Source organism: Pelobates fuscus, chromosome 4 (assembly GCF_036172605.1).
Source record: "Pelobates fuscus isolate aPelFus1 chromosome 4, aPelFus1.pri, whole genome shotgun sequence".
NCBI lineage: Eukaryota > Metazoa > Chordata > Amphibia > Anura > Pelobatidae > Pelobates > Pelobates fuscus.
Window position 1 is genome coordinate 349,368,916 of NC_086320.1, and position 12,701 is coordinate 349,381,616.

Consider the following 12,701-nt stretch of genomic DNA (forward strand, 5'->3'; position numbering starts at 1 on the left):
GGGAGGAGTAGGAATGAGTAAGAGGAGGAGAAGGTGAAGTAGAAGGAGGAGAGGGTGAAGTAGAGGGGGGAGTAGGAGGAAAAGGTGGAGTAGAGGGAGGAGTAGGAGGAGGAGTAGGCAGGGGTGGGCAGGTAAGGGAGCAGACAGGTGATGTAGCAGTGGAGGATACATCAGAAATCAGAACTAAGTAGAAATGCAATGGAGGCTGCAAATAGCCCATGTACAACAACTATTAACTGGCCCTGTGCTTTCCCTAGAGAAAAATAATAAAAGGCTAACATGCTCATCTTGTCTGCACAGGCCTCGAACGTTTCACTCCGTGGGTGCCCCGCAGTGGCTAGCCCACTACTTCTCCCACACCAGACTTGTGCCCGTGGAGACAGACACTATCCCTGACTCTCGTTCTTTATTTTATTAATTTATGTCTAACATCTCAAAATGTAATTCTTACTTATATCACAAATATACATTATCACAATTTTATGTCTCGCAAATGGGATAAAACTTATTCTACTCTTCACTGATAATGTATTATTACTATTTTTTTTTTAAACATACAAAATAGACAAATAACATTGTATTCTGCGAAATAAATAAAAAAGATAATGGAGATATTGTTAAGCATTGTAAACAGCTATACATTAATTCATCTTTCTTGTTTTCCAGTTTCTGGCTGTTAATGACAATGTACAATGTAATAGAGCAGCAGGAAATGCTAGCAGAGTGCTTGGTTGCATAGGGAGAGGTATTAGCAGTAGGAAGAGGGAAATGCTCATGCCATTGTACAGAACACTGGTGAGACCTCACTTAGAGTACTGGATACAGTACTGGAGACCATATCTTCAGAAGGATATGGATACCTTAGAGAGAGTTCAAAGAAGGGCTACTAAACTGGTTCATGGATTGCAGGATAAAATTCACCAGGAAAGGTTAAAGGATCTTAACAGGTATAGCTTGGTGAAAAGACGAGACAGGGGAAATATGATAAAAGCATTTTAAATACATAAAGGGAAACAACACAGTAAAAGTGGAGACTATATTTAAAAGAAGGAAAACTACCATAACAAGAGGACATAGTCTCAAAAATAGAGGGACAAAGGTTTAAAAATAATATCAGGAAGTATTACATTACTGAGAGGGTAGTGGATGCATGGAATAGCCTTCCAACTGGAGTGGTAGAGGCTAACTCAGTAGAAGTGTTTAAGCATGCGTGGGATAGGCATGGCATAAGGCTAAGCACTTGCTGCTAGTAACAGATCTAGAATCAATACACTATAATGCCCAAAGTCTCAATTCCTATGCATATGCAATAATAAAATATCTGGGCATACAACAAAAATTATGTTAGTCAGTCTTTTAATCTTGGAGGCAAACACTATCCAATAAAGACAGATTGGAGCACACTCCCACCTTATCCATTTGTTAATAGTTATGCTTATAATGTTAACTGGTTCCTTTTCAATTAGATCAAAACATTTTGAAACCAATCCTTAATTGTATTACCATTTGTTCAAGAAATCTTTGTTTATTAGAAATTTCTTTTAGTAAATGTTCTTTAAGATAACCCCTCTTCCAGCATGTTATCAATTTTTGCACACAAAGTTAAAACACATTTGCTACTTACACGTGAATCGATACACATATATATTCTATCTACATATTAACCATCACTTGTCACAGACACTTTTCTGATACAGGGAAACTAATAGCAGGATTATTTTAGTAATTGTAACTTTCTTGTTCATAATATGTGGGATACAAGGAAAACAGTATGTCTTAAGATGGGATGAGCATGACACGATATATGGGCGGATATGACCTCACTGATATGGTAAGGGCAGAGTGAGGGCAGGCCACTTAAGGACAACATTCTTTTGTTCTAGGGGCCATTTTCTTTTAGGGCATTTCAGCTTTACACTAAGTTATAGCCTAATAAAATAAATCAGAGAAGCAACATTCTGTTCAGCAAAATGAAATACCAAACTATGGACAGACTTGACGGATTAAATAAGACAGTTTAAAACATTATACATTTAACAGCCCGTGAAGCTTTGAAATAACATGGTGCAAAAAATAAACTCACGGAATGCAACTAACCTCCCCCACCACTCACCAGCCATCAATCACCCAACACGTCCAAATACATATACAACGCCACGGAACCTGCTGGCATCACACAAATGGCAACAACAAAAACAACACACAAACCCTAGAAACCTCCTATACGACACATCACTCCTATGTAAGTAGCAAAATACACAATTAGAATATTTTCTAGCAAAAACTTCCGTTGCCAACCCAGTATTTTCTGAATAACTCTACGGAAGAAACAAATCTGAATTGCAACCCCCCTCCCTTCCCCCCCGAACCTCCGTCTCACAGAAGGCAAGGAGAGAGAGGCGGGGGAAGTGGGAGTGAGGAACAAGAGAGAGAGAGAGACTGCAAGCAGAATCTCTTTAACCATGTCAATGCTGTACAGTAACAAGACAGAAGGATAGCTACATTACAATTATTGCAAAAGCAAAGAGACACAAAAACACAACATTTAGTAATACTCTCAGTGAAACTCAATACAAAACCCCCACCCTCTACCAGGGTAATGGCTAACACAAAATACAAAAACAATTATTATGATATACATACATTCTTAACCCTTTGTGATCTAGTTCTTCCTCAACCCAACCTTCCTGCTGAATAGCTCTTGCTACTCTGTACCAGTAAAGCATTATCTGTAAGCTTGCTTTCTTCTCTGTCAGTAATCTACGCCAGCTTTCTGGCTGCAATCTACCACATGAAGGCACAGCAATTTTACACACTTTAGCAATCTTCAACTAGATCACACGCTAGTCAGCCCTTACCGGGCTTTATAATCCCTGTCTCATATCCCCCTATAAAAGGCGTCCCAGATATAGGGGAAAGAAGGTTTTAAACAGAGTGTCTACAATGGTCGGCTGCCACCTGAAAGGGTGGGTCCCTCCAAGTGCATCTTCCCAAAACGTAGACTAGTCACTAAATCCGTGTACCCGAGGTGGTAGCCACGGATTGGAGCGGGGTGAGAAGCGTGTGACCAATCACTTCTCTCACAAGAGAAATAGGAGTGGAAAGTATAAAATAACACAGGAAGTGGAGTAAGAGTCAAAGTGAAGTGAAAGTAGAGACAGACACGGGAGTTTGAATGACTCCCAATTAAACAAAAAAAAACACAACAATTCAATTGAAATACAGTGCATGCATCACAGTTCAAATAAAATCAACAGTAATCCCTTTCCTTTACTCATGTGACCAAAGTCACCTCCCTCAACCTCGTAGTGTCCCCGCTCGGAGAACGACTTTCGTAAGTCTCACTACCAGCGGCCACAGGAAACAGCAATCATCTCCGACCCGAATCCTGTATAGCCTCCCTCGTTACTGCAGTCCACTAAGAGTGGCTACCTCTATCCTCACTCCCGTAGTGCACCTACGGACCCACCCGTAAGTCTCACTACTACGTGGTGCTGGAGACAAGCAATACCTGCTTGAATCCGCCCGCCACAAATAAAATTGGAATTCCACCAGCCTCAGCGCTCGAAGCTGGAGGGTACCACCTCTCTGCAAGCAGAGTTATGTGCACAATGAGGCTAGCTAGGCTATCAAAGTGACACCAGAAGGACCCCCAGGAAACTATGAGTCTACACAATCTCCACAGATCCAACACCCTCTTTTTCCTTACAGCCACAGCCACGAGGCACCTAAAAGAGGTAAACAGGCAAAGAAGACCCCCAGGAAAACTTCCACAGGTCCACCCCCCTTTTTCCTTACAACCACAGCCACGTGGTTCCTAAAAGGAGTAAACAGGCAAACAGAGGACCCCAGGCAAACACCCCCAGGTCCACCCCCCTTTATCCCAAAAGGGGTAAACAGACAAACAGAGGACCCCCAGGCAAACTACCACAGGTCCACCCCCCTTTATCCCAAAAGGGGTAAACAGACAAACAGAGGACCCCCAGGCAAACTACCACAGGTCCACCCCCCTTTATCCCAAAAGGGGTACACAGATAAACACTCTACCCGGGCACTTAAACTAAAACAGGCCAATACAAAAACACCCAGGCAACAGATAGACTAAATGCAGGTAAACAAGTGAGTAACAAGACACCGGGCAAGATATTACCTGTCTTTGATGTCCTCCCAGCAGCAGTCACAGACACGTGGACGGGTCAATCAAAGGGGCTGGAACATACCGGTGGCTCTGCAGAAGTCTCTACCGTGTAATCAGAGGTGATCAATCTCCTTTCCTTCCCCCCGGATTCCCCCGTCCAACAGCCATTGGCGGATCCAGGGGGGGGGCAACGGGGCAATTGCCCCCCCCCGAGATTCTCCCCTGCCGGCTAGTGCAGGGCTGGCATTGCCCAAGTGCCAGCCCTGCATTGTGCCTGCAGACCGGGAGGGAGATAAGTGATCTCCCTCCCCGGTCCGCAGGCACATTACTGACAGCCGACCGGCAGGGGAGGGAGAGAGGACCCGGGAGCTGTTACCAGCAGCTCCTCCGGGTCCTCCTCTCGCGAGATTTGGAGCGTTGCCGCGGTTACCACGAGAGCGCGGGCTAGAGTTCACTGGAACCACTGGACCACCAGGGATTCCCCACTGGGACCACCCCACTGGGATCCAGAAATGTCCCCCCTCCTCCTCAATAAAGGTAAGATACACACTGTATGGCCCCATACACACTGCCCCACATACACTGCCCCACATACACACTGCCCAACATACACTGCCCCCATACACACTGCCCCACATACACTGCCCCACATACACACTGCCCCACATACACTGCCCCACATACACACTGACCCCATACACACTGGCCCACATACACTGCCCCACATACACACTGCCCCCATACACACTGCCCAACATACACTGCCCCCATACACACACTACACACACTGACCCCATACACACACTACACACACTGACCCCATACACACACTGACCCCATGCACACACTGACCCCATACACACACTACACACACTGACCCCATACACACACTGACCCCATGCACACACTGACCCCATGCACACACTGACCCCATACACACACTGACCCCATACACACACTACACACACTGACCCCATACACACACTGACCCCATACACACACTACACACACTGACCCCATACACACACTGACCCCATACACACACTACACACACTGACCCCACACACACACACTGCCCCCATACACACAAACACTGCCCCCATACACACAAACACTGCCCCCATATACACACTGTCCCCATATACACACTGTCCCCATATACACACTGTCCCCATACACACACTGTCCCCATACACACACTGCCCCACACACACACTGCCCCACAAACACTGCCCCATACACACACTTCCCCCTTACACACACTGACCCACAAACACTGCCCCACATACAAACACTACACACACTTACCCCATACACACACTGCCCCCATACACACACTGCCCCACAAACACTGCCTCCATACACACACTGCCCCATAAACACTGTCCCCATACAACACTGTCCCACAAACACTGTCCCCATACAACACTGCCCCACAAACACTGTCCCGATACACACTACCCCACACACATACTGCCCCGCACACACTGCACACCTATACACACACAGTGCCCTACACACCCTGCTGCCCCCCCATACACACATTGCCCAAACACACACACACGACCCCCCCATACACACAGTGCCCCCCATACACACACTGCCCCACACATACATACAGTGCCCCCCATACACACACTGCCCCACACAGACATACAGTGCCCCCATACACACACTGCCCCCTAACACACACACTGCCACCCTTACGCACTCACACTCACTTCACCGCTCACACACACACTGCACCTTTCACACACACTTCACCCCTAACACACACCACTTCTCCTATGCCCTATATCCCAGCAGACCCCAGGTAAGTTGTCAAACTGTTCTTAAACGGTATGACTACTTACTCCGGGGTGGGATCCTGGCACTACTGGCACCATAACTACTACACTGAGCTGTAGTGGTTATTGTGCTAGGATTATTTTTTTTAAATAATCTACAAGTGCCCCTCCCGAGATCAGGCTCTGGATCCGCCACTGCCAACAGCATCTTCCTTAGGACGGCTTACCGGCCAGAGGCCATAGCCCGGTGCCCCACGTTGGGCGCCAAATTGATGTAGATTAATTTAGAAATAAACAAATATGTTTAAATGTCTATCTGTTCCTGTCCAAATCTGAGATGATTAAATTGCGTATACGCAGAAGTAAGTTCACACTGACACATGGAGTTCAGGTTAAAAGCACTTCAGAAAATTTAATGGCATCTGGTAAAAAAACAGGCTTGCAAGCCCTTATAAGAGCAGAATTACATCATCATTGAATATCAAGATTACAGCAAATAGACATCATTAATTGGATTAAATGTTAAGTGGTTAGTTAAATGCCCTCCCATCTGTATTAGTAATTGGTTTAGGGATTTGAGTGACTAGTGGGGCATCCTCCCATCATGGGATGTCGTAATTTCTGACCAGGATTCAGTCGCCATTGCTCTTTAGCACGAGGCTCTCTCGATGGGAGGGGGAATCTGACAGCTAGCCATTTTGAGTACTTGGCATGGTTTTTGGGCAGTTAGTGATGTCAGACTCGTGATCAGGCTCAAGGTTCTTTTATGAATAGAACATTTCATTAGGCCAGCTTCTCATGGCCTTCAGATTATACTATGTTGCAAATTACAGGAGATTCAGCAATTCCGGGGTTAGTCATGTCTTTATAGAAAATACAGTCTCTATTCATTATACTAAATGCTGTTAGGAAATTCTGTCATGTAATGTAGACAAAATGGAGGGTCTGTCATAATGTGAGGTTATGTGAGATTAAAATGGAGTTAGTACAATAATTCAATACAGGTTCAATAAAGATTTTCAATAATTCTACATCAGTAGTTTCACCCCAATAAAAACATGGAGGCCTTTAATTATGCATTTTTTTCATTGGAAGAATATATAAATCTATCTTGCAATAGCTGCATATCTTGTCTGCAGCCTTTCAAAGACCTCCCCTTCTAACACCCCTCAGACTTTCTGTGGCTGTCCAATCACATAATTCACAAAGCAGCTCAATGAGAAATCTTCCGCAGGCAGGTGCTCTGAACAATTGCTGCCTCTTGAGTTTAGCTCCACTGAATTAAACAACCAGAAAGTAACAGAACCTGTTGTCTGATTGACAGCCAAGGAGTATGTAACAAGGTTAATTAATAAAAGTACCAATTTCTATTGACATCTGCACTTTTTGTAAAGTGAAAAAAGAAGACACACTCTTCACACATAAAGTACTTTAGGGGTCTGCGCTGTCCCTTTAAGCACATATTACATATTTCATTTAACCTGAGCATTATTAAGCTAACTCTTCAGGATGCCATTTGCACTCATAGCGCCATATGTACCTGTGCACCCCACATATGCTGCCATAAGGGATAAATTAATTCTTATGATGTGCTATGTCTATGCCTGGACACCCAGGCACACAATGTCAATTAAAAATGTCATTTGACTTTCGGTTTTGTGGTTAATGAGTTCTGCAAAACATCATTATTATCCTGTAATCCACACTTCAATGCTATAGACCCCCTTTCTATCATTCTCTCTCTAAAATAATTAGTATTTTCACACTAATCTACAAATACGCATTATGTCCCTGAATTGTATAGAAAAACACAAATTATTCAGGTAAGTGCCTATAGGATCTAGATCCACCAGAGTTCATATCTACCATGATTCCACTATGCGCACAACAAAGTAATCGTCTACGCTTGATAAATTATCTTGGGAAATTCAACTAGAATATATTCCCCATGGGCATGATCGCTTTAACTTTTTATATTTATCATCGGTGTCATCAGAGGAGCATCACACATGGAAGCTTAACCCACAAACTGCAGCAAATTGATACACACGCTGTCTGCTTAATTCTGATCTATTGCTCACCTTGATCCTACTGCCTGTCTTGTCCCTTTTATTACTAGACTGCAAAATCTATATATTTAGTTGTCTTTTTTTATTATTCAATGTTTATTGAAGAACAGGAAAAAGTACAACCGTATAGCAGATAAAATGTAACACAGTAAGTAACATTCGAGTGAATGAATCACATCAACACAAAAGACACCTTTTCTCTGCAAAGCTGGAGGAGACAATATGAGTTATTCGGCAAAGCGTGTTTCCTCCAAATGTGCACTCCAGTCATTAACTCTGGTAAATTAACTCTTTCTCCAGAATGCAGGTATAAGGCTCAGGGCTGCGTCAGTAAGTTTGGACTTATACTCCAATATCTAATATTCCGAGATCAAGGATGGAAGGTGTTGTGAGAGAATTGTGTCAGTAGAGAAAGGTAAATTTCAGTTATCTTATATGCGCTACGGAATCTGTTGGCGCTATATAAATGGCAATAATAATAATAATATGGCCAAGAATTTGCTAATCCTAGGTTATCAGATATCCACAATCACCAACTTAATGAATAACAATAAAAGATGTTCAATCTTTCCATGTATAGATTACTGTTACTAAAAAATTCTTAATATTGAAATCAGTCCAAGGAGCAAACACATTTCAATTTAAATGGACACTATAAGTACTAAAATAACTTTAGCTTAATGAAGCAGTTTTGGTGTCTATAGCATGTTCCTACAGCCTAACTGCTCAATTATTTGCCATTTAACTGTTAAAGAGACACTATAGTTACCAGAACCACTATTCCTTTAATAGCCTGATAGAGCCTGCATGCTGTGTGATTAAAGTTCAGTTAGTAGAGCAGGAGATACAAATTTCTAAAATAAACTACTGTGCTGTCTCAACTAATTGAAAATAAATTAGTGGCCGAGAGTTGAGCAATAATACTGCAGGGGCATGATTTATACAATTAGACTGCTTCATTAAAGGAACTGTATGGGCATCATAAGAAGTTCACCAAAATTAATTTTTTATTGTGCCCAGAGGCGCTTCCTTACCTGAAGGGGTTAAACTGTTCTTGAACGATTTAACCCCGTAGTTGCTCTCGAGCATCAGATCTCCCTTTCCCCTGCAGAATCGGGCTTCTTCAATTGAAGTGCCGTTGATTGGCTAGAGCAGTCAGCTGATGCTGTAAGCCAATCGGTAGATCCCAATTCATAGAAAGATACCTATTTTTATGAATGGGGAGCTACTGATTGTCTTAGAGAGTCAGATGACCGCTCTAGCCAATCAGCTGCAATCTGGCGATCTCATAATTTGACGAACATGCAAATCTTCTCTGGATCTATACATAACATGGCTTTGTACTTGTGTCTATAATCTAAACTGCAAATCATTTACATCCAGAATAGTCTAATACAGAAATGTATTTGTCAGAACGACAAAGTGGTATGTTTGTTTCCAAAATCATCTCATTCCAATTCACTTTTCAGCCAATTAAAATGAATATAGTATTGATTTGCAGTGGTTCATATTGCCATGGCAACATGTGCATGCATGATGCACCATCATATAAACTTTACCTGCTGCCTGAGAATCTGTTAATTAGTTATAGAAACAAGCTTTACATCAGAAGCCTAAAACATTGTTCTGAAAACTTGTGTTTCATAGGAGAATATTTTTCTTCATATTCTTGCATTATCTCATGGGAGAAAAATTTACTGTAATTGCCAAATTAAAAAAAAACAAAAAAGCATATTTTGATATGACCATTAACCCCTTCACTTCCGCTCACTTTTTGATTGAATTGATTGTATAATGTCCTTTATTTTTGTATAGTTTTCTCAAACTGTCTGAAATTTTATAAAAGCAAAACATACAATTTGGCAGAAGTTGAGACACAAATAGATAAATATTAATTGTCAAATACCTTACTATTATATATAAATTACCTTACTATTAGGTAGTTTTTATTTCTAAAAATATAAGGTCTTTCAAACTACTATAGCCATCTTTATTTCTCTCTGGACTGTTAATGTACTGCTAACAGTGAAATGGTCCATTCACTCATCCCGTCTCCTTGACTGTAGGAATAATATGACCCATTGAAACTTACTTCACTGATTGAAAGCAGGGGTCAGCTGACATTTCAACAAAACTGCAGTCGTTAAATCAGGCACCAGTGGCTTGTGGAAAAAAAAATTAACTCCTCATCAATCCTGAGTACAAATGACGATTTATGGACTCCATTTCATTTTGCAAAGTACATGAAAGTAAAAATGTTTATACTTGAAAGTAAAGTTGTTAAAAGTTAGCCTAAGCACCAAAATGACTTTGGCTTAATTAAAGAATCACTATAGTCACCTAAATTATTTTAGCTAAATAAAGCAGTTTTAGTGTATAGATCATTCCCCTGCAATTTCACTGCTCAATTCACTATCATTTAGGAGTTAAATCACTTTGTTTCTGTTTATGCAGCCCTAGCCACACCTCCCCTGGCTATGATTGACAGAGCCTGCATGAAAAAAAAAAACTGGTTTCCCTTTCAAACAGATGTAATTTACCTTAAATAATTGTATCTCAATCTCTGAATTGAACTTTAATCACATACAGGAGGCTCTTGCATGGTCTAGCAAGCTATTAACATAGCAGGGGATAAGAAAATCTTAATTAAACAGAACTTGCAATAAGGAAAGCCTAAATAGGGCTCTCTTTACAGGAAGTGTTTATGGAAGGCTGTGCAAGTCACATGCAGGGAGGTGTGACTAGGGTTCATAAACAAAGGGATTTAACTCCTAAATGGCAGAGGATTGAGCAGTGAGGCTGCAGGGGCATGTTCTATACACCAAAACTGCTTCATTAAGCTAAAGTTGTTCAGGTGACTATAGTGTCCCTTTAAGTCATTTTGGTGTATAGATGCCCTTGCAGTGTCACTGCTGAATTCCATGCCATTAGGTATTTTTCTACAACCCTAGCTATAATTTCAAATGTGTGGAGTATATTCACCAAACTGCTCCTTGTGTCCACAATGCTTTTCTATCTTTGTAACTCCCATGGATTGTGCAGAGCTGGATACATTAAGATTATAAGAAAGGTAATAAGAAAATTGACAAAAATCAATTGATGGTGTTGGTTTTTAGAGCCCTGACAATAGGCTTTATGCCTACTAACCTTCAACCTCTAGTGAGAAGTTGATGTTTAAGACAGGATCAATCTATCATAGATCATTCTAGAGACCAGGGATGTATAATACTTGGAAAAAAAATAACCATTTCTATATCAGATATGGTCACAAGGTGGCAACAAAAGATTATTAGCAAAAGAAACATATTAAAAATAAAATTAAATACAGATTTGCACTTTTCGTACTTTTAAAAAGCAATAAAATACATACATCTACTTAGCTGAAATGAAGACTGTAACAAAACTGTTACTTTATTTGCATGCCTTATGTAATGCTTTTGAAGATAAAAAGCTATAGAACATGAACATTCTTTATGGTCTGATTTTAGTCTACAATTTACTTTTGGATGAATCTGAAGATTATGCAGTAAATAGTCACGATGTGACACTTTTTTTCAAGTATTTATTGATAGGTCAAGGACACAAAACATTGTCCTAATGTCATATATTGTTTGATTACATAGTATGAGAAAGGGAACGCAATGAAAAGAAAAGAAGGACAAGTCAAACAAAACAGGGACAAAAAAGGAGAACAATGACAAAACATCAAGGAGAAACGATGGAAGTAGAGAAGAGGTATATAGACAAAATCCACAGCTTAACAAAAAACCCAAGTCTTTTTGAATTACAGGACCACTAACCCAGGCCCCATTATCTCAATGACGTGGTCTGGGTGCAGTGGTGCTGTACATACAAAGTCCCTACTTTGTCTCCGATTATTTTGACCAGCTTTGAATTTTAGTGAAATTCAATCACAGTCTTTGTTGGCATTTCAGAAGAGATATTATCTTTATAAAAACTAATTTTAATGGGGGTTGTGGGGATGGTGACAGTACTGCTTTTTTAAAAAAAAAAAAAATACTTTAGTTATGTGTGATTGTCTCGTCGTGCGCACAACCTACAGTATACATTGCAAATGGTGTACATTTCAGAAAAATCGTCAATAACTGTGAAACATTCTACATTGACAGTACTGCTTTAATGAATTAATTAAACACACTGTATGGGATTTTTCTTTTTAAGGTGGTTTCTTAATGTTAAAAGGGTCTCTGTGGAACTGGGATGGCAATGCCACTACATTAAACAATTATGGGCTTTTCTTGAGGCAGAGCAGAATAAGATGTGTGTCTTTCAGCCAATGGGGACCCACATTTGGATCACAACCCCGGGGTTAAGAATCACTGTTGTAGGGGATAAAGTTTGCGAGTCTGTCCCTTACCATCAGTTTTGATTCTAGAACAGGAATACTTAATACTGTTGAATGGCCAATATGTTTACTATTTGATTGACCACATACAAATCTATATTGTGATCTTGGTTTCCAGTTGAAATATGCTTTGTTTTACCGAAAGAACACAGAATTATATTGGAGCTGCAAAATGTATTCATCACTCTCCCCTCTCAAGTGGACGTACCTAGTCGAGTTGTTTCAGTTGAAATCCCACAGTGTCCAATATATTTTATTCCTGAATCCATATTAGAACATCTAGCAACACACTCACACAAGCCCCTAACAAGCAAATGAACAAAATTAACTGCTGTTTAAAT